At 38.6% G+C, this 21,159-nt stretch overlaps 1 gene segment (V, D, J or C); it reads right to left on the bottom strand.

Moving 5' to 3' along the window:
* Positions 1 to 886: 886 nt before the first annotated feature.
* On the bottom strand, positions 887 to 1,333 carry LOC307014279 (immunoglobulin heavy variable 3-53-like). The segment is given in 2 exons: positions 1,291 to 1,333; positions 887 to 1,194 (listed from the first exon to the last, which is right to left on the bottom strand).
* Between the last annotated feature and the right edge of the window lie 19,826 nt (positions 1,334 to 21,159).

Here is a 21,159-nt window from a genome sequence, read left to right as displayed (position 1 = left end):
TTCTTTGTGGCACAAACACACACACACACACACACACACACACACACACACACACACACACACACACACACACACACACACACACACACACACACACACACACACACACACACACACACACACACACGTGCACACACACACACACACACACACACACACACACACACACACACACACACACACATACACATACACATACACGCGCACAACACACACACACACACACACACACACACACACACACACACACTTTGCTGGTTTATGAGGCAACACACACAGATCATTTACATAGGCTACTGATGATTGGAAATCAGCTGACTTGAGTTCATGTAAATTATCCAAAACATGAGGAAATGTTCAGGTGTGATTTTAATCACATCGAAAAGGTTGAGCAACACAATTTAGATTCTAAAAACAAACTTTTCTATAGTTTTATCAAAATAACATCCCCATGAAGTCTGATTAAAATATTAATTATTCTCCTAATCCAGTTATGACACTGATAAAGTTGTCTTTTACATATGTTATTGAATAATTATTTAATAGGAACTGTCTTTTAGAGGATCCCTTTCTGCTATAGAAAGGAATCTACTATATTATCAGACACTTTTAAAACGAGCTTATGGTCTTACTATCCCTTTTAGATGTTAGACCTACAATGATATACAGTATCAGTGATTGTAATGTCAGATTGTTTGAATTGGTGAAAACCCTTTCTGTTGAATTAAGAATATTTATATGACATCTTAGTACTCTTTCCCTCTTGACTGTAACAGTGAGCTGGTGTTGAGATCATTTCTGGTCTGAGGGCTCCTCCTCTGGTGGCTTCATGTTACAAGTGTTCAGGCTCTGAGGGGTTTTTGTTCAGCTCTACTGATGGTGTGTGTCACAGTGTGTCTCTGGCACAGTAATACACAGCAGAGTCTCCAGGCTGCACGCTCTGTCCCTTCAGAGTCACTGTGTTGCTGGAAGAGTCTAAGTCGATACTGAACTTGCTCTTCAGTGAATCTTTATAGTATTTGGTGGATCCAGCCGCTTCCATTCCAATCCACTCCAGTCCTTTCCCTGCAGGCTGTCTGATCCAGGCTGTGTTGTAGCTGCTAACAGAATAAGAGCCCTGACAGGTGATGGTCAGACGTTGACCTGGCTGCACAGTCACAGAGGCTGGCTGTATCAACTGCTCACACTTCACACCTGTGGAGGGAAACATGTTGAATAGTGAGCGAGGTTAATAACAGTGAGCAGTCAGTGTGAGCGTTCTGTCAGTGTCTCTGCCTCAGTGAGACTCACAGGATCCAGCAGCCAGCAGCAGCAGCAGAGCTACAGAGAACATGGTTGGTGTTGAAGGTGACCTGATGGAGCTTCTCTTCTTCTGCTGCAGCTGACAGCATGATATCAAGTCTTTATAGCAGACTGTGAGGAAGTTCACTTTGCATAGAGAGGGACACTGAGAGGCTATAAAACAGGGACGGACTGTCCTGTCTCGAACAGTCCAAATGTGGATTTGTTGTTGGACATGTGAAAGATTTGATATTCTTTTTAAAACAATAACTGAAAGTTCATTGTTGTATTCTTCACAAAGCTTCTAACAGACATATCAGGCAAACAGACTCAGATTTACACTCAGATTATCAGAATATTTAAATTCTGCTTTGACTATATTTTGTGAAGCTACAATCTGAATGAACAGTTTTATTAAGACAATGTTTCTTTTAGTGTCTTGATGATGTTGAACTGAAGCTTGTTCTGTTGTTGTGAGAAGTAGAACACAAAGTCTTGACTTGTTGAGATTTTGATCAGTTGCTGGTTGCACTCAACTGAGATAGTCCTCCTCAGTCAATTCAGAACTGCACACTGTTAGAGCAGCATCTGCATCGCTCCCCTCTGTCATCATCCTTCTGAATCTTTCTGCTGTGTTTTTCATGGTAACCCGCAAGATCCTTCTTCACACCCTCCAAGAACTATTGGAGTCTCAGACTGTGTACTGCCCTGCTCAAATGATATATTCAGATATTTTGTTATATTCAATATAATATGTAGTTATCACATGCAGAGGCCTGAGAAAAGACATTTGGGGATCTCTACGTCATTTTGATCCCTCAAATGTTTAAGGAGCCTAGGGTAGGCCTATTATAAAAAAATACCCACTAGCTATACAGTCTCAAAATAATGGTATTGATATTAATATTTCAAATAAAATCATCATATTTATGTTTTCTTATAACACAGAGGAATAAAAACACATTTGGACATTAACAGTCTCACCGAAGTCGATTTCAAACACAAGTAGGAAGTAAAAAACTGAAAATAATCTACATTTGGAGTTTTTCTTTTCTTAGTGGAATTAGTGACATAATTCCTCCTGGCTCTTGCTGCCATGATATTTTAAATGTTCTGCTGTACCCCGTTAGACATTGTTAAAAACGAAATCTTCAAGGTTTTTGCATAGCTTCACTGGGGACTTCCACCAGTGTCGCCCTCTAGTGGTAACCTTTGACCCTGAATTCTTATTTTTTTTTAACACTAAAGACGTTTTGTGACAGAAGCATTGTGTGGGGAAGTATTTGCATCTTGTGTAAGATATCCTGATTTAAGGTGGAAAATGACTTTCATTCTCTATTGGTTAATGCCACTGAAAACCACACTGGTTTTTGTACAGCTCTGTGGCTTCCTGTATCACTGTGTGTCTCGAGCACATTAATAAACAGCAGAGTCTACAGCCGTCAGACTGCTCATCTGCAGATACACCTGCTGTCTGTTGTTTTCTCTGGAGATGGTGAACCGGCCTTTCACTGACTCAGAGTAGTAGATTTCTTCACTGTCATATCTGATTATAGCGATCCACTCCAGTCCTTTTCCAGGAGCCTGTCTGACCCAGTTCATCCAGTAGCTACTGAATGTGAATCCAGAGGCTGTACAGGTCAATCTGTGAGATTCTCCAGGCCTTTTAGTGACTGGATCAGATTCTGTCAGAGTCTGACCATCAACACCTGTCAAGAGGATAAAAACACATCTGGTGAAATAAACTGTTGACACAATTAGAAGCTGTGTTAGAAACAGATCAGTAAAGATGTTGACCTGCCCAGCAGACAATGAGCAGCAGCAGTCCTGTCCTATAGTCCATCATGTTAAACTGTGTGTCCTCTGTCCTCTGTCCTCCTCTCTGCAGTCACATAAGTAGAGGGGGAGATATCTGAGTTTTGCATGGACTCCTCCTTTCTGATTGAACATTGTCCTCTTTTTACAGTATTTTATGTTAAACATTATCTCTTAACATTTAAATTGGTAAACATTTCTTATTGGGCTGTAAGTCACTTTTTAACATTTTAATATTGTTTTTTATTTCATATTTTTCAGATGAAACAAACAAATAATGGATTTTAATTAATGTTGATTAAAATAAAGGTATTCATATTATTGTCATTATAAAATGATTTGAGTTCATTTATTAAACAAATAGCTTTACATGTTTTATCTACATAAAGGCGAGGCTCTTTAACATTTTATTTTAATCAAAGATTATGTTTTTTGTCAAATAAAGAACAAAAATGCATGCATTTGTTTTTGGAAAGAAACTCTGACATCCATCAATTTGTTGTTGTGTTTTGGCTCGTAAATGAGCTGTTTAGTATTTGTGAATAAATAGTGTGAACTATATGTGTTATTCATGTTTTATTCTGGGAATACATACAGTAATGTATCAGTGATTATAACCTCTAATGTTTAAACTGGTGATGTAACAGTGAGCTGGTGTTGAGATCGTTTCTGGTCTGAGGGCTCCTCCTCTGGTGGCTTCATGTTACAAGTGTTCAGGCTCTGAGGGGTTTTTGTTCAGCTCTACTGATGGTGTGTGTCACAGTGTGTCTCTGGCACAGTAATACACAGCAGAGTCTCCAGGCTGCACGCTCTGTCCGTTCAGAGTCACTGTGTTGCTGGAAGAGTCTAAGTCGATACTGAACTTGCTCTTCAGTGAATCTTTGTAGTATGTAGTTGAACCTTGTCTCATTCCTATCCACTCAAGTCCTTTCCCTGCAGGCTGTCTGATCCAGGCTGTGTAGTGGCTGCTAACAGAATAAGAGACCTGACAGGTGATGGTCAGACGTTGACCTGGCTGCACAGTCACAGAGGCTGGCTGTATCAACTGCTCACACTTCACACCTGTGGAGGGAAACATGTTGAACAGTGAGCGAGGTTAATAACAGTGAGCAGTCAGTGTGAGCGTTCTGTCAGTGTCTCTGCCTCAGTGAGACTCACAGGATCCAGCAGCCAGCAGCAGCAGCAGAGCCACAGAGAACATGGTTGGTGTTGAAGTTGACCTGATGGAGCTTCTCTTCTTCTGCTGCAGCTAACAGCATGATATCAAGTCTTTATAGCAGACTGTGAGGAAGTTCACTTTGCATAGAGAGGGACACTGACAGGCTATAAAAGAGGGACGGACTGTCCTGTCTCGAGTTGTCTTTTGGACTTGTGGTTAGACAATTATAAGGATACATTTTAAGTTACTTATTACTAACTTTTTATTTCAAGTTAAATAAGATGTGATCATTTATTCTGCTCAGCAAAACCATAACCCACATACTGGATACATCATGCATAAATCCATTCTCGATACTTTCTGTAAAATATAAAAATAATAGGACAATATTGTTGCAAGAATGCCTGAGGTAAAATGTATATCTAAAAAAGGGGAAGTGAAATTCCACATCAGCTGTTGCTTTCATAGTGTGTTTAGGAAAGCTGTCTTTTTCTCCTTATTGTCATCTGACTTTTTATCATGTACTGCCACCTGTTGGTACTAGTGATAATAAATAGTAAGAGGTTTTTGTAAAGCCTCTGGGCTTCCTTTAACCAGTGTGTGTGTTTGGCGCAGTAATACACAGCAGAGTCCTCTGGCTTCAAGTTGGAAAGCCTCAGATGCACCATGCTGTTGCTATCATCTCTACTGATTTCTACACGTCCCTCCACACTGCTGGCATATGTGTTTTTACTAGCCGAAGAGAAGCCGCTCCCGATCCAGTCCAGTGCTTTTCCAGCAGGTTGTCTGACCCAGATCATAACACAGCAACTAAATGTGAAGCCAGATCCCCTGCAGGAGAGACTGAGAGTCTCCCCAGGCCTCTTCACTACTGAAGAGGAAGGAATAGACTCCATACTCTGACCTGTGCAACCTTATGAGAGAAAAAGAAGAGAAAGAGAACCAAAGAAGATAGTGAGATATTGTGAAAATGTTCAGGTATCACTGACTGACCATCAGTGGAAGTTGTCTGATAAAAGATAAAACATCAAGAAGCAGGAGAGCTCACAGGGCAGAGAGAGAGAGAGCAACCAGCAGAAGAGAGAGTGTTGATCATCCTGAGACTGGAGATGTGACCTCTGATGCTCCACACAAAGTACAGAGCAGTCAGACAGAAGTACTCTGCACACACTGGAGATTTGCATCAGGATAGCATGGGGAGGGAGGGGCTTTTGCAGGGACTGATATCATTAGTTCAAACCATTGAGTCCGACTGGATCAGATCAATAATATTCATGCCTGTGGAAACACAAATCAACATAATCTCAATCATTAATCGGCCCACTCAGTGTTTCTGATCTGTTTATTAGTGAGATCTGCTCCAGGCTGGTGACACCCATCTTAGATTATTCAAAGACTGAACCTACAGGGTAACTTTGAGAGGATGTGTGTCTGACCCTCCTCAATGAGGTCCCTCAGGGGTGCGTCCTGAGTCCCCTCTTCTTCTCTCTGTTCACCAATTCATTGGCTCTGTCATTCGATACATATCTCAATATCTTGTTTTCAATATAATACATGCAGAGGCCTGAGAAAAATATTTGGGGATCCCTTTGAGTTGGTCACTCAAATGTTTAATAAGCGTAAAGAATTATACAAAATACCCCCTAGCTTAACAGACTCCAAAAGAATATGATTTTGATAAATATTTCAAACAAAGTCCTCATATTTATGTTTTATTCATTAAAAGCCATATAACACAGAAGAAGACAAACACATTTGGACATTAACAGTCTGCAAGGTTTTTGCATAGCTTCACTGGGGACTTCCACCAGTGTCGCCCTTTTGGGGTAACCTTTGTCTCTGACTTTATTTTAAAACACTAAAGACTTCTTGTTACAGAAGCACTGCGTGGGGAAGTATTTACATCTTCTATATAAGATATCCTGATTTAAGATGGAAAATGACTTGCACTCTCTATTGGTTAATGCCACTGACAATGCAGAGGTTTTTGTACAGCTCTGTGGCTTCCTGTATCACTGTGTCTGTCGAGCACAATAATAAACAGCAGAGTCTTCAGACGTCAGGCTGTTCATCTGCAGATACACCTGGTCCACGTTGTTGTCTCTGGAAATGGTGAAGCGATTCTGGACTGACGTTGAATAATATTTATTATTTCCACTCGGAGCAGAAATGTGGGCAACCCACTCCAGTCCTTTTTCTTCAGCTTGTCTGATCCAGCTGATATGAGCATCACTATCTGATATTCCTGCATATGTACAGGTCAGTTTGTGGGACTGTCCAGGGAGCTTTACCACCACTTCAGACTCAGTCAGAGTCTGACTGCAAACACCTGGAGAGAAAAGCAGTTTGATCACAACAGAGCCAAACATAAAGCTAAGAAAAAGAAGAGTGCAGGAGTATGTGCTCACCAGAAATCCATGAAAGCATCAGAAACATTAAACATGTAGCTAAAGTCATAGTGGAAATGTGTTGTGTGTGCTGCAGTGGTTTGAGCTCTCCTCTTCAGTTTGCAGTGAGATACATAAAGATGGAAGAGATGAATATTTGCATTGGCTCCTCCTCTCAGTGCTGAACATGAAGAATATTTAAATTAATATTTAAATTCTGATGAAATGAACAATCTGCCTAAACCGTTTAGCTGTTTTATATAGAAACCATTCGTTATCAAACAAGACACACAGGAAGAAATGCCTGAGATACTGAAATCTGTTTGAGGGAGAACTAAATGAACTCATGAATCTGCAGTGACTGCTGATCCAGCTCTTAAAATGTTTGGTGTGTGTTATAATGAAGCAACCTCTCAAAGGGAGAGAGTATAAACCTGTTGTTCAGTCCAGGTTCTGAGTGTGATTTAAGATCAGTGAGAGCAGCAGATCTGAGTGTTTCCTTTTACTGAAAGAGGAGAGGGGAACTCAACACTGACTGCCATCTAGTGTCTTTATGAGAGCAGCTGCTCCATGATATGCATTCATGGTGCTGAAACGTGTTCATGTAGTGTTGATTTTATTCCTATTTGGACATTGATCTCAGTGGATTCTTTTTTTTTGTTTTGTCCTTGGCTATTTGGTTTTATTTTGGTCAGTCTGCTCATCTGCAGATACAGCTGCTGTCTGCTGTTGTCTCTGGAGATGGTGAACCGGCCTTTCACTGACTCAGAGTAGAAGATGCCACCACTGCCACTGCTGATAGTAGCAATCCACTCCAGTCCTTTTCCAGGAGCCTGTCTGACCCAGGCCATGTAGTAGCCACTGAATGTGAATCCAGAGCCTGTACAGGTCAATCTGTGAGATTCTCCAGGCCTTTTAGTCACTGAATCAGATTCTGTCAGAGTCTGACCATCAACACCTGTCAAGAGGATAAAAACACATCTGGTGAAATAAACTGTTGACACAATTAGAAGCTGTGTTAGATACAGATCAGTAAAGATGTTGACCTGCCCAGCAGACAGTGAGCAGCAGCAGTCCTGTCCTATTGTCCATCATGTTAAACTGTGTGTCCTCTGTCCTCTGTCCTCCTCTCTGCAGTCACATAAGTAGAGGGAGAGATATCTGAGTTTGCATTGACTCCTCCTATAACTAAGTGTGTGTGTGTTTTTCAGTATAATTTGGCAAAGCCATTTATAAAGCGAAAAAAATAGACTTCATGTTCAATTGACTAAAGTAGAATGATTTTGATTGCAAGAGTGACACCTAGGCCTACATCAAATACGACAATAAACTCAATAAAATTAACTAACGATTAATCTCAGGTGTATTTGATTGAATTTGGGTTAGAGATTGGATTATCAGAGCTGCTTCTTTAAGGGAAACATTGTTAATATATATTTTTTTATTGAATCAACTTCTCCAATGTGTTTACGGTGGATTAAAGTTTGGCAGTTAGCAGACTGGAATCAGTTGTTTGTCTCCAGTGTTAAATATAGAATTTGCTTCATTTGTTTGTGATTATGTGACAGTAATGTTTCAAATTCAAACAGATAAAACTTTCCTGATGATAATGTTTATGATATAATGATGATTTGTGTTCAATCGGCAAATCAAATAGATTTGTTTAATGTTTAATGTAATCAAAGTGTGCTTTCATTAATGTACTTCTAGAGATACATGGGCACAGTTTAACCATACTGAATCAGATAAACAGCTACGTTGTTTCAAATGGGACATTTTATATTATCTGTGATACATGTTGTTGGAGGCTCAAAAGAAAAAATGTTACGTATTTTTCTGTTTGAATTCACTATATTTGTTTAGCTTGCAACTGAATTAAACATTGTGTCAAATGATATAAAATAGAATGTCAATATTCAGTATTTCAATATAAAGTGAATGCTCTTATGGGTGGTGGTAAATAGAGGAAGTAGTTTTTGTACGAATCTCCTGTTACTGTCTCTCACTGTGTCTCTCTGGCACAGTAATACACTGCTGTGTCCTCGGCCTTCAGACTGCTCATCTGCAGATACACTTTACTGCTGGAGTCATCTATGGAGATAGTGAATCTACCCTGAACCGACTGGGAGTAATAGGTAGAAGTAATCTGTATATAAGCGTTGTGTAGTTGTTGAGTTTTTGTGCAGCATTTCTCCTTCCTGTGTCACTGTGTGTCTCGAGCACAGTAATAAACAGCAGAGTCTGCAGCCGTCAGACTGCTCATCTGCAGATACAGCTGCTGTCTGTTGTTGTCTCTGGAGATGGTGAACCGGCCTTTCACTGACTCAGAGTAGTAGATACTATCACTATCATCTTCAATAATCGCAACCCACTCCAGTCCTTTCCCAGGAGCCTGTCTGATCCAAGCCATCCAATAGCTTTCAAAGTCAACTCCAGAGGCTGTACAGGTCAATCTGTGAGATTCTCCAGGCCTTTTAGTCACTGGATCAGATTCTGTCAGAGTCTGACCATCAACACCTGTAAAGAGGATAAAAACACATCTGGTGAAATAAACAGTTGAACCAATTAGAAGCTGTGTTAGATAAAGATCAGTAAAGATGTTGACCTGCCCAGCAGACAGTGAGCAGCAGCAGTCCTGTCCTATAGTCCATCATGTTAAACTGTGTGTCCTCTGTCCTCTGTCCTCCTCTCTGCAGTCACATAAGTAGACGGGGAGATATCTGAGTTTTGACTGAGCATTGACTCCTCCTTTTTGATTGAACATTGTCCTCTATTAACCATAATATTTATCTTTAAAAAATATCTCTTTAAATGTTGATTTTGTCAAAAATGTTAACCTGATATCAATGTTATCCTTATATTGCTTCGTTACATTTACATTTCTTATTTATTTCAGTTTCTTCCGATGCAACTTGAATTTCTGCTGCTGTTTATTGAAAATAGGCTTTAAAATTGTTATGATTTAGTTTCATATCATGTAGCATGTATATAACTTTGCAGGCTATGTTTGAAATAGACAAACAGCATCCCTTACTTTTTATCAAAGCTGACGTATTGTGTCACTATAATCGGTACATCAATTAATGCATTTGTTGCAATTGTGAGAGGCAAAAAATGTTCAGTTTTGGCTCGTAGCTTGTACTCATTGATATTTTTAGGGGAATAGATCCTGTTATACATCTAACATTTAGAGCAATTCATCTACTGAAACCAATTCAGCTGATTTTATTTTATAAGGTCTACTTCAAAAATGTAATGTTCGACAATTTGTCATTTGTATTTGTCTTGTATTTTGGGAATACATACAGTAATGTATCAGTGATTATAACCTCTAAATGTTTAAACTGATGATGTAACAGTGAGCTGGTGTTGAGATCATTTCTGGTCTGAGGGCTCCTCCTCTGGTGGATTCATGTTACAAGTGTTCAGGCTCTGAGGGGTCTTTGTTCAGCTCTACTGATGGTGTGTGTCACAGTGTGTCTCTGGCACAGTAATACACAGCAGAGTCTCCAGGCTGCATGCTCTGTATAGTAACCCACGAGATCTCTCTTCACACCCTCCAATAACCATTGGAGTCTCAGGCTGTGCACTCTCCCTGCTCAAGTCTTTCTTCAACGACCGAAACTACAGAGTTCCATCGTGAGCCTCCAAAGTTGAATCCAGATGTTGTGCAGGTGAGTCTGTGAGATTCTCCGGGTTTCCTGACTGCTGGTTCAGACTCAGTTATGGTCTGACCTTCAGCGACAGACAAAACAAACAGAGCAACCACCAAGAGTGTTAGCTTTCCCTGAGCCATGTTCACACAGTTTCTTGTGTTTTCAAAAGCTTGAATCCCTCTTTAAATATGAAGTAAACTTGATCCCTTTGAGAATTGTTTTGACGATTAGCTCCTCCTACTTCGCATTCTGCTTTAAAAGTCAAATTCATGGCTATACAAACAGCATTAAACATCATTTAAACTAACAGCAAATAGTTATTTAAGGCAATTGTTGACAAAAATGAACTGTTGATTAAATAAAAATACTATAATTATTATTTTTCAACGAAAAAAACGAAAAGTTGATTATTTAATTTAATTTGACTATAACTCATATGAGTAACATAAAACTTTAAACTAATTCAGAAATTGATTGAATTATGTTTTTTTATTTTGTAACTGCAATGAAGGAAAGCATGATGGTCTAAATGTTTACTTGTGTTAGCTGCAGCTGGATGAAGACCTGGGTTTTGTTTATTTTTTTACTTTAAAAGGTTTCAGTATTCAAATAGTGGCAATTTGAGGACAGATGCAGAGAAACTTGGAGCCTTAAGAGGACATAAACTACTAAGGAACTGAAACCTATTTGACAATGTGCAAAAACACATTTCTGCAGTGCATGAAAAATGCAAACTAAATAAGTTAAAAGACGTAGGATCTCAGATTAGACCATTTTCTAAATGTTAGCACATAAATGCTTTTTATGGTTCAGCTGCTGTCTTCTGTAAAGAGACATTTTGATAAGGCTCTGTTCTGCAATAAACATGATAACTCTATTTAGTCATATGATTTCTACATTCAGCTATATGTCATATGCTATATTGTTTGGTGTAACTAAGGTTGTTTCATGATACTGGAAAGACTCCAAATCTCACAATAACAGTCTGAGAAAAGTGTGGTAATAATGAGGGGTTTTTGTACAGCTGCTCAACCAGCTTCAGTCACTGTGTGTCGAGCACAATAATAAACAGCAGAGTCTACAGCCGTCAGACTGCTCATCTGCAGATACAGCTGCTCTCTGTTGTTGTCTCTGGAGATGGTGAACCGGCCTTTCACTGACTCAGAGTAGTATATGCTGCTACTGCCACTGCTGATATAAGCGATCCACTCCAGTCCTTTCCCAGGAGCCTGTCTGATCCAGGCCATGCCGTAGCTACTGAATGACAGTCCAGAGGTTTTACAGGTCAATCTGTGAGATTCTCCAGGCCTTTTAGTCACTGGTTCAGATTCTGTCAGAGTCTGACCCCCAACACCTGTCAAGAGGAAAAAAAGTAACATGAATGTAACATTGTATAAGATGCACATAAAACAAAATAAAGAATTGTAAAAATGAAGAAGAAAGTAACATGAGTTTAGTTGGCACACAAATAGGATCTATGTCAAATAATTATTGGTTAAAATATTAACCTGCCCAGCAGACAGTGAGCAGCAGCAGTCCTGTCCTATAGTCCATCATGTTAAACTGTGTGTCCTCTGTCCTCTGTCCTCCTCTCTGCAGTCACATAAGTAGAGGGGGAGATATCTGAGTTTGCATTGACTCCTCCTATAACTAAGTGTGTGTGTGTTTTTCAGAATAATTTTGCAAGCGCATTTATAAAGGGAAAAAAAATAGACTTCATGTAAAGTAATAGTATAATGATTTTTGATTGACAGAGGGACACACCTAGGCCTATATCCGATAGGGCAATAAACTAAATTAATTAATGTAATCAAAGTCTGCATTCATTAATGTACTTATCATATGTGTGCAGACTTTAACCATACTGAATAGGGCTGTGCAATTAACAAGGTTTTTTAGTTGCAATTACGATTTTGGCCTGCCACAATTAAGAAAACAACATCATCGAAAAAAATATATTATTTTGCTTTGCTACAGTAGGTTGTGACCGTGCACTGCAACATATTTGATCTAATTTATTTAGGTCTAATTTATTCGTATTTATCATATTTATATATGTTTAGTAGCTTGTGCAAGTGCGGTCCAAAATATGTGTTGATTTTGTTTATTATTTAGTATTTCAATTTGAAGTGAATGCTCTCATGGGTGGTGGTAAATAGAGAAGTAGTTTTTGTACGACTCTCCTTTTACTGTCTCTCACTGTGTGTCTCTGGCACAGTAATACACTGCTGTGTCCTCGGCCTTCAGACTGTTCATCTGCAGATACACTTTACTGCTGGAGTCATCTCTGGAGATAGTGAATCTGCCCTGGACCGACTGGGAGTAATATGTATAAGTACTATAGGTATAAGCGATCCACTCCAGTCCTTTTCTAGGAGCCTGTCTGATCCAGTGCATGAAGTAGCTACTGAATGTGAATCCAGAGGCTGTACAGGTCAATCTGTGAGATTCTCCAGGCCTTTTAGTCACTGGATCAGATTCTGTCAGAGTCTGACCATCAACACCTGTCAAGAGGTTAAAAACACATCTGGTGGAATAAGCTGTTGACACAATTAGAAGCTGTGTTAGATAAAGATCAGTAAAGATGTTGACCTGCCCAGCAGACAGTGAGCAGCAGCAGTCCTGTCCTATAGTCCATCATGTTAAACTGTGTGTCCTCTGTCCTCTGTCCTCCTCTCTCCAGTCACATAAGTAGAGGGGGAGACATCTGAGTTTTGCATTGACTCCTCCTTTCTGATTGAACATTGTCCTCTTTTAACAGTATTTTATGTTAAATATTATCTCTTACATTTTAAATTGGTAAACATTTCACCATCACTTCGTTATATTTTAATATTGTTTTGTAATTCAGATTTGTCAGATGTAAAAAACAAATAATGGATTTTATTTACTGTTGATTAAAATAAACGTATTAACATTATTGTCATGAAAAACTGCTTTGAGTTAATTTAGTAAATTAATCACTTTACAAGTTCTATCTACATCTCATGTCAAACTCGATGCCTTTGAGAATTCATTTGACGATTAGCTCCTCCTACTTCACATTCTGCTTTAAAAGTCCAATTCAAGGCTATACAAACAGAATTAAACATCATTTAAACAAACAGCAAATAGTTATTTAAGGCAATTGTTGACAAAAAGTAACTGTTGATTAAATTTAAATGCTAAAATTACTCTTTTTTAACAAAAGATCCAGTTGATTCTTTTTGTTTTCTTGAATTGACTATAACTCATATGAGTAACATTTAAGCTTTACTTCTAATCATTGTTTTAGTTGTAACAATTCAAAACTAATTCAGAAATTGGTTGAACAATGTGTTTTGTATTATGTTTATTTTGTGACTGCAATGAAGGAAAGCATGATGGTCTAAATGTTTACTTGTGTTTGCTGCAGCTGGATGAAGACCTGGATTTAGATTATTCTCTTACTTTAAAGGTTTCAGTATTCAAATAGTGGCAATTTGAGGACAGATACAGAGAAACTTGGAGCGTTAAGAGGACATGAACTACTAAGGAACTGAAACCTATTTGACAATGTGCAAAAACACATTCCTGCAGTGCATGAAAAATGCAAACTAAATAAGTTAAAAGACGTAGGATCTCAGATTAGACCATTTTCTAAATGTTAGCACATAAACGCTTTTTATGGTTCAGCTGCTGTCTTCTCTAAAGAGACATTTTGATAAGATTCTGTTCTGCAATAAACATGATAAATATATTTAGTGATTTCATTTCTACATTCAGATATATGTTAAGAAATATCTTTCTAATCGTACAGTGTTTGGTGTAACTACCGTTGTGTCATGATATTGTAAGACTCCACATTTCACATTAACAGTGTGAGAAAACGGTGGTAATAATGAGGGGATTTTGTACAGCTGCTCAACCAGCTTCAGTCACTGTGTGTCGAGCACAGTAATAAACAGCAGAGTCTACAGCCGTCAGACTGCTCATTTGCAGATACAGCTGCTGTCTGTTGTTGTCTCTGGAGATGGTGAACCGGCCTTTCACTGACTCAGAGTAGTATATGTAGCTACTGCTAGTAGGGTGGACCAAAGCGATCCACTCTAGTCCTTTCCCAGGAGCCTGTCTGACCCAGGCCATGTAGTAGCTACTGAATGTGAATCCAGAGGCTGTACAGGTCAATCTGTGAGATTCTCCAGGCCTTTTAGTCACTGAATCAGATTCTGTCAGAGTCTGACCATCAACACCTGTAGAGAGGATGAAAACACATCTGGTGAAATAAACAGTTGAACCAATTAGAAGCTGTGTTGGATAAAGATCAGTAAAGATGTTGACCTGCCCAGCAGACAGTGAGCAGCAGCAGTCCTGTCCTATAGTCCATCATGTTAAACTGTGTGTCCTCTGTCCTCTGTCCACCTCTCCGCAGTCACATAAGTAGAGGGAGAGATATCTGAGTTTTGCATTGACTCCTCCTTTCTGATTGAACATTGTCCTCTTTTAACCATAATATTTATCTCAAACAAATATCCCTTTAAATGTTGATTTTGTCAACATTTTTAACCTGATATCAATGTTATCCTTATATTGATTTTTTAATTTACATTTCTTATTTAATTCAGTTTCTTCCGATTCAACTTGAATTTCTGCTGCTGTTTATCGAAAATAGGTTTTAAAGTTGTAATGATTACGTTTTATATCATGTAGCATGTATATAACTTTGCAGGCTAGGTTTGAAATAGGCAAACAGAGTCCCATACTTTTTATCAAAGCTGACATATGTCACTATAATCGGTACATCAATTAATGCATTTGTTGCAATTGTGAGATCCAACAAATGTTCAGTTTTGGATCGAAGCTTGTACTGATTGATATTTTTTGGGGTGGAATACATCCTGTTACACAACTAATATTTAGAGCAATTCATCTACTGAAACCAATTCAGCTGAATATTTTATTAGGTCTACTTGAAAAGTATAATGTTCTGCAATTTGTAATTTGTATTCTTGGAATACATACAGTAATGTATCAGTGATTATAACCTCTAAATGTTTAAACTGATGATGTAACAGTGAGCTGGTGTTGAGATCATTTCTGGTCTGAGGGCTCCTCCTCTGGTGGCTTCATGTGACAAATGTTCAGGCTCTGAGGGGTTTTTGTTCAGCTCTACTGGTGGTGTGTGTCACAGTGTGTCTCTGGCACAGTAATACAAAGCAGAGTCTCCAGGCTGCATGCTCTGTATAGTAACCCACGAGATCTCTCTTCACACCCTCCAATAACTATTGGAGTGTCAGGCTGTACACTCTCCCTGCTCACGTCCTTCTTCAAAGACCGAAACTACAGAGTAACTCGGAGAGGAGTTGTATCTGACCCTCCTCACTGAGGTCCCTCAAGGGTCCGTCCTGGGTCCTTTTTTCTTTTCTCTGTTCACCAATGCGTTGGCTCTGTCATTCCATACATTGGTTTATATATTGTTTTCAATATAAGATGTAGCCGACACATGCAGAGGCCTGATCTGATTTAACTAATTGGTAGCTGCTATCTGATAGAAGCAGTTTTATTCAGGCGATATTTCTCTCAGTGTCTTGATGATGTTGAGCTCAAGCTTTTGGTGGTTGTGAGAAGCAGAAACCAAAGTTTTGACTTGTTTAGTTTTTGTACATCGTTTTTCCTTTGTGTTTCACTGTGTCTCTCTGGCACAGTAATACAATGCTGTGTCCTCGGCCTTCAGACTGTTCACCTGCAGATACACTTTACTGCTGGAGTCATCTCTGGAGATAGTGAATCTACCCTGGACCGACTGGGAGTAATAGATCGGAGTACTAGCTGTGTCGATATAAGCGATCCACTCCAGTCCTTTCCCTGCAGGCTGTCTGATCCAGGCTGTGTAGTAGCTACTAACAGAATAAGAGACCTGACAGGTGATGGTCAGACGTTGACCTGGCTGCACAGTCACAGAGGCTGGCTGTATCAACTGCTCACACTTCACACCTGTGGAGGGAAACATGTTGAATAGTGAGCGAGGTTAATAACAGTGAGCAGTCAGTGTGAGCGTTCTGTCAGTGTCTCTGCCTCAGTGAGACTCACAGGATCCAGCAGCCAGCAGCAGCAGCAGAGCTACAGAGAACATGGTTGGTGTTGAAGGTGACCTGATGGAGCTTCTCTTCTTCTGCTGCAGCTGACAGCATGATATCAAGTCTTTATAGCAGACTGTGAGGAAGTTCACTTTGCATAGAGAGGGACACTGACAGGCTATACTGTAAAAGAGGGACGGACTGTCCTGACTCGAGCAGTCCAAGTTTGGATTTGTATTTGGACATTTCTAACACAACTTCTCACACAGGTCAGAAAAACAGACTCAAATGTACACTCAGATTAAAAGAATACCAAATGTGTGCTTTGATTATATTTTGTGAAGCCGCCATCTGAACAAGCAGTTTTTATTAAATCTCTTTGAGCGTCTTGATGATGTTCAACCTCATTTTTTATGTGGTGATGAAAACTTTTTTTTGACTTGTTGAGTTTGTGTACAGCGTTTCTCCTTTCTATGTCACTGTGTGTATCGAGCACGGTAATAAACAGCCCTTTTATTTAAACCAAAATAAGATGGAATCATTTATTCTGCTTTGCACAACATTGGTTGCCCATCCACATACTGGAAACATCATGCATACATATATTATTGATACCTTCTGTTAGGAAATTAATAATGGGACATTATTGTTGCAGGAAAGCTTTAAGACTTTCATAGTATACGTTTAGAGACATTGTCATATTCCCGTTATTGTCATCTGTCTTTGTATCCTCTACTGCCACCTGTTGGTGCTTGTGTGAGTAATGTGACTGACATTTCTACATTTACTGTTTATTTTTGCCCATACATGAAAAATACATATATAAATATTTTTCCTGTCCTTGGCTGTTTTATGAGGAAATTATTTTTTATAAATAAAAAACACATTTTTATTTATTAATGTGTTTTATAACTTGAATCAGAAGCAACTGTTTTTTTCATTTTCATAAAAACTACAACAAGGAAAGATTTATTCAACGTATAACTGTCTTTGTGTTCTTTCAGCACATGAAGGATGAGGTCTGTAGGTTTTTGTACAGCTGCTCAACCAGCTTCAGTCACTGTGTGTGTCGAGCACAGTAATAAACAGTAGAGTCTACAGCCGTCAGACTGTTCATCTGCAGATACAGCTGCTCTCTGTTGTTGTCTCTGGAGATGGTGAACCGGCCTTTCACTGACTCAGAGTAGAAGATGTAGCTACTGATAGTAGGGTGCATAGCAGCGATCCACTCCAGTCCTTTTCCAGGAGCCTGTCTGATCCAGGCCATCCAGTTGCTACTGAATGACAGTCCAGAGGTTTTACAGGTCAATCTGTGAGATTCTCCAGGCCTTTTAGTCACTGGTTCAGATTCTGTCAGAGTCTGACCCCCAACACCTGTCAAGAGGATAAAAAGTAACATGAATGTAACATTGTATAAGATGCACATAAAACAAAATAAAGAATTGTAAAAATGAAGAAGAAAGTCACATGAGTTTAGTTGGCACACAAATAGGATCTATGTCAAATAATTATTGGTTAAAATATTAACCTGCCCAGCAGACAGTGAGCAGCAGCAGTCCTGTCCTATAGTCCATCATGTTAAACTGTGTGTCCTCTGTCCTCTGTCCTCCTCTCTGCAGTCACATAAGTAGAGAGGGAGATATCTGAGTTTTGCATTGACTCCTCCTTTCTGATTGAACATCGTCCTCTTTTAACAGTATTTTATGTTAAAAACAATATCTCTTACCATTTAAATTGGTAAACATTTCCTTTTGGGCTGTAAGTCACTTTGGAACATTGTATGATTGTTATGGTATTCAGATGTTTCAGATGAAACAAACAAATAATGGATTTTATTTACTGTTGAATAAAATAAAGGTATTTATTCACATTATTGTCATTAAAAAATGCTAATTAAAAACAATAATCGTGGCTTGATATTGAGTAAGAACCATAGACTGTACTGTATATATAAAGAACATGTTTTTATGAACCACACGGCTTCCGGTCTTCCAAGACCCGACCGGACAAAAAGACGAAACACACTACCAATAGAAATACATTGCTTTTAAAATCGTTCTGTGTGACACGAAAAAAAGGGGGAAATGGTGTTGGTGAACACGAATCAATAGATGAAATGTTGTGACTATAACACGACATGCCGTGAGACTGGGTTGTTCTATCCCACATTGAATACTGTTTGACAAACTGGTCGTTTGCTTGTGCCACAAACCTGAAACCCATAGAACAACAGTACAAGAGAGCTATCAAGGTGTTTGACAGAAAGCTAAATGCATACCACCACTGTACCATCCTTGAAAAACACAATTTCTTGATTTTTGAGCATTTTAAGTCTTTTCAAAGTTTGTGTTTTTTTAATAAATGTTTACATTTTTTATAAATGTTTACATGGACTGCCCCCCCCCCCCCCCCCCCCCCCCTCTCCCCTCCCTTAGGGGAATTCATTCACAAAAAACACACTGGACGCTGCACTAGGTCAGAAACCAGAGGAGACTGTGAAGTCCACCGTAGACGGACATCTTTTGGACAAAATGTCCTCTCCATTAAAGGCAGCTCTTTCTGGAATAGCCTTCCAACTGAGATACAGGATTGTCCCACTCTCAATAGTTTTAAAGGTCAACTTAAAGAATGGTTGAGAAACAAACAGACGTGCAATCACCCACTTTTATACAGGGGTTTCTCCTCTTGCACTTTATATGCCGTTGCTGCTAGATTGTACTGCCATGTGGTAAATGCTTGCATGCTGCTCTTACTCTTCCTGCATATCATGCTTTTATTTTTGCTATGTATATAAATGTCATGTTCTTATATGTTGCATGTGTCGGGACTACGGATGGAAATTAGCTCAAAGCTAAAATCCGGCTAATTTACACTTGTAAGCATTATTTTTGTTTTAAAGTGTTCATCAATGTGCACTGTCCCGATTCAAGTAAACCATGAAATGAAATGAAATTGTTATTATTACAAGAATACAATCAACCCAGTGTTTCAAGAGTCTACAATCAACTTTGTATACTTTGTTTTTGGAAAAACAGATCATTAAATTAGTTTTGATCATTTCTACACCAGATCTTGTCAAAACCTTTATTCCATATTCAATATCCATTACTAAACAAAACAGCACTCCTGAAATGTATATTTAAATACTTTATTAAGGGCAGTGAATTCATTTGTTCTGTATGTTTTTCAAATCAGTGTTATAAGTGTCACAGACAGAGTTACATTGTTATTATTGTCCTTAAAATATATGTAAAACAAAACCAATTATGATCTTTTTATTTGAGTGGTTTACTAATGACAGTTCATTCTGTTTTTGCTATAGATGGTTTTTACTGCTGGAGTCATCTCTGGAGATAGTGAATCTACCCTGGACCGACTGAGAGTAAGATATAGGAGTACTCTTGAGTGTGTATCCAGTTCCATCGTGAGCCTCCAAAGTTGAATCCAGATGTTGTGCAGGTGAGTCTGTGAGATTCTCCGGGTTTCCTGACTGCTGGTTCAGACTCAGTTATGGTCTGACCTTCAGCGACAGACAAAACAAACAGAGCAACCACCAAGAGTGTTAGCTTTCCCTGAGCCATGTTCACACAGTTTCTTGTGTTTTCAAAAGCTTGAGTCCCTCTTTAAATAGGAAGTAAACTTGATCCCTTTGAGAATTCATTTGACGATTAGCTCCTCCTACTTCACATTCTGCTTTAAAAATCAAATTCAAGGCTATACAAACAGCATTACACATCATTTAAACTAACAGCAAATAGGTATTTAATAAGGACCCACCGTGACACGGGTGTCACATGAACTTTAAAGGTTCTGGAAAGTTCCTTATACAGCTTTGGCCTTTATTTTATCTCATAAAGTCCCTAAGTGACACACACTTAACAGTCTGGTGGGTCATGGTCCAGGTCATTTGATTTTGTGTTCCCATAGCAACATGTCCAAGATGTCCTCGTGCCAGACTAACAGATGTGACAGAACGAGCTACATTTCAAAAGCTTTTTTTGTGTTGCTAAAGGAAAAGTTCTAGCCATTAAAGAATTAAAATGCCTACATAACATGTCGTTTATTACATTTAACCTGTTGTGGAAACATTCCTCGATCAAATTAATATGAAAAATCGAGACAAACATCGCTGTGACACTGATGTCACATCTGGACTTTAACCCTAAACTTTCACAGTAAACCCAGAGTGACATATATGCATAATTAGAAATATGATTATGATCTGTTCAGTTAATTTAGCTGATTCAATTATATTTAGTTAATATATTCTTTATTCTTCAATTTAAAGAATGTTCAAACTAATTTAAACCAAAAAATCATCCTCATTAATTAAGTTATAAATAAGAGTTATTTTAATATTAAAGCCCAATGTGACATATATGTCACACTTCAGATATTTGACACTATGAGGGGGTTTTTGTCAGAAATGTGTTCTAGGTGGTCTATTTAGTCTAAATTATATTCCCCTTAATTTTCCCAAAAGTAGAACTGGGTCCGGGTTCTTATGGGTTTTAAGGCAATTGTTGACAAAAATGAACTGTTGATTGAAATACTATAATTATTATTTTTCAACGAAAGATAGTTTTTTTTCTTTCTTGAATTTGATTATAACTCATATGAGTAAGATAAAAGCTTTACTTCTAATCATTGTTTTAGTTGTAACAATTCGAATCTAATTCAGACATTGGTTGAACGATATGTTTTTATTTTTTTTATTTTGTAGCTGCAATGAAGGAAAGCATGATGGTCTACTTGTGTTTATTTTCTTACTTCAAAAGGTTTCAGTATTCAAATAGTGGCAATTTGAGGAGAGATACAGAGAAACG

The sequence above is a fragment of the Notothenia rossii genome (assembly GCF_949606895.1).
Source record: "Notothenia rossii genome assembly, chromosome: 8".
Classification (NCBI taxonomy): domain Eukaryota; kingdom Metazoa; phylum Chordata; class Actinopteri; order Perciformes; family Nototheniidae; genus Notothenia; species Notothenia rossii.
This window is presented reverse-complemented; position numbering and strand designations above follow the sequence as displayed.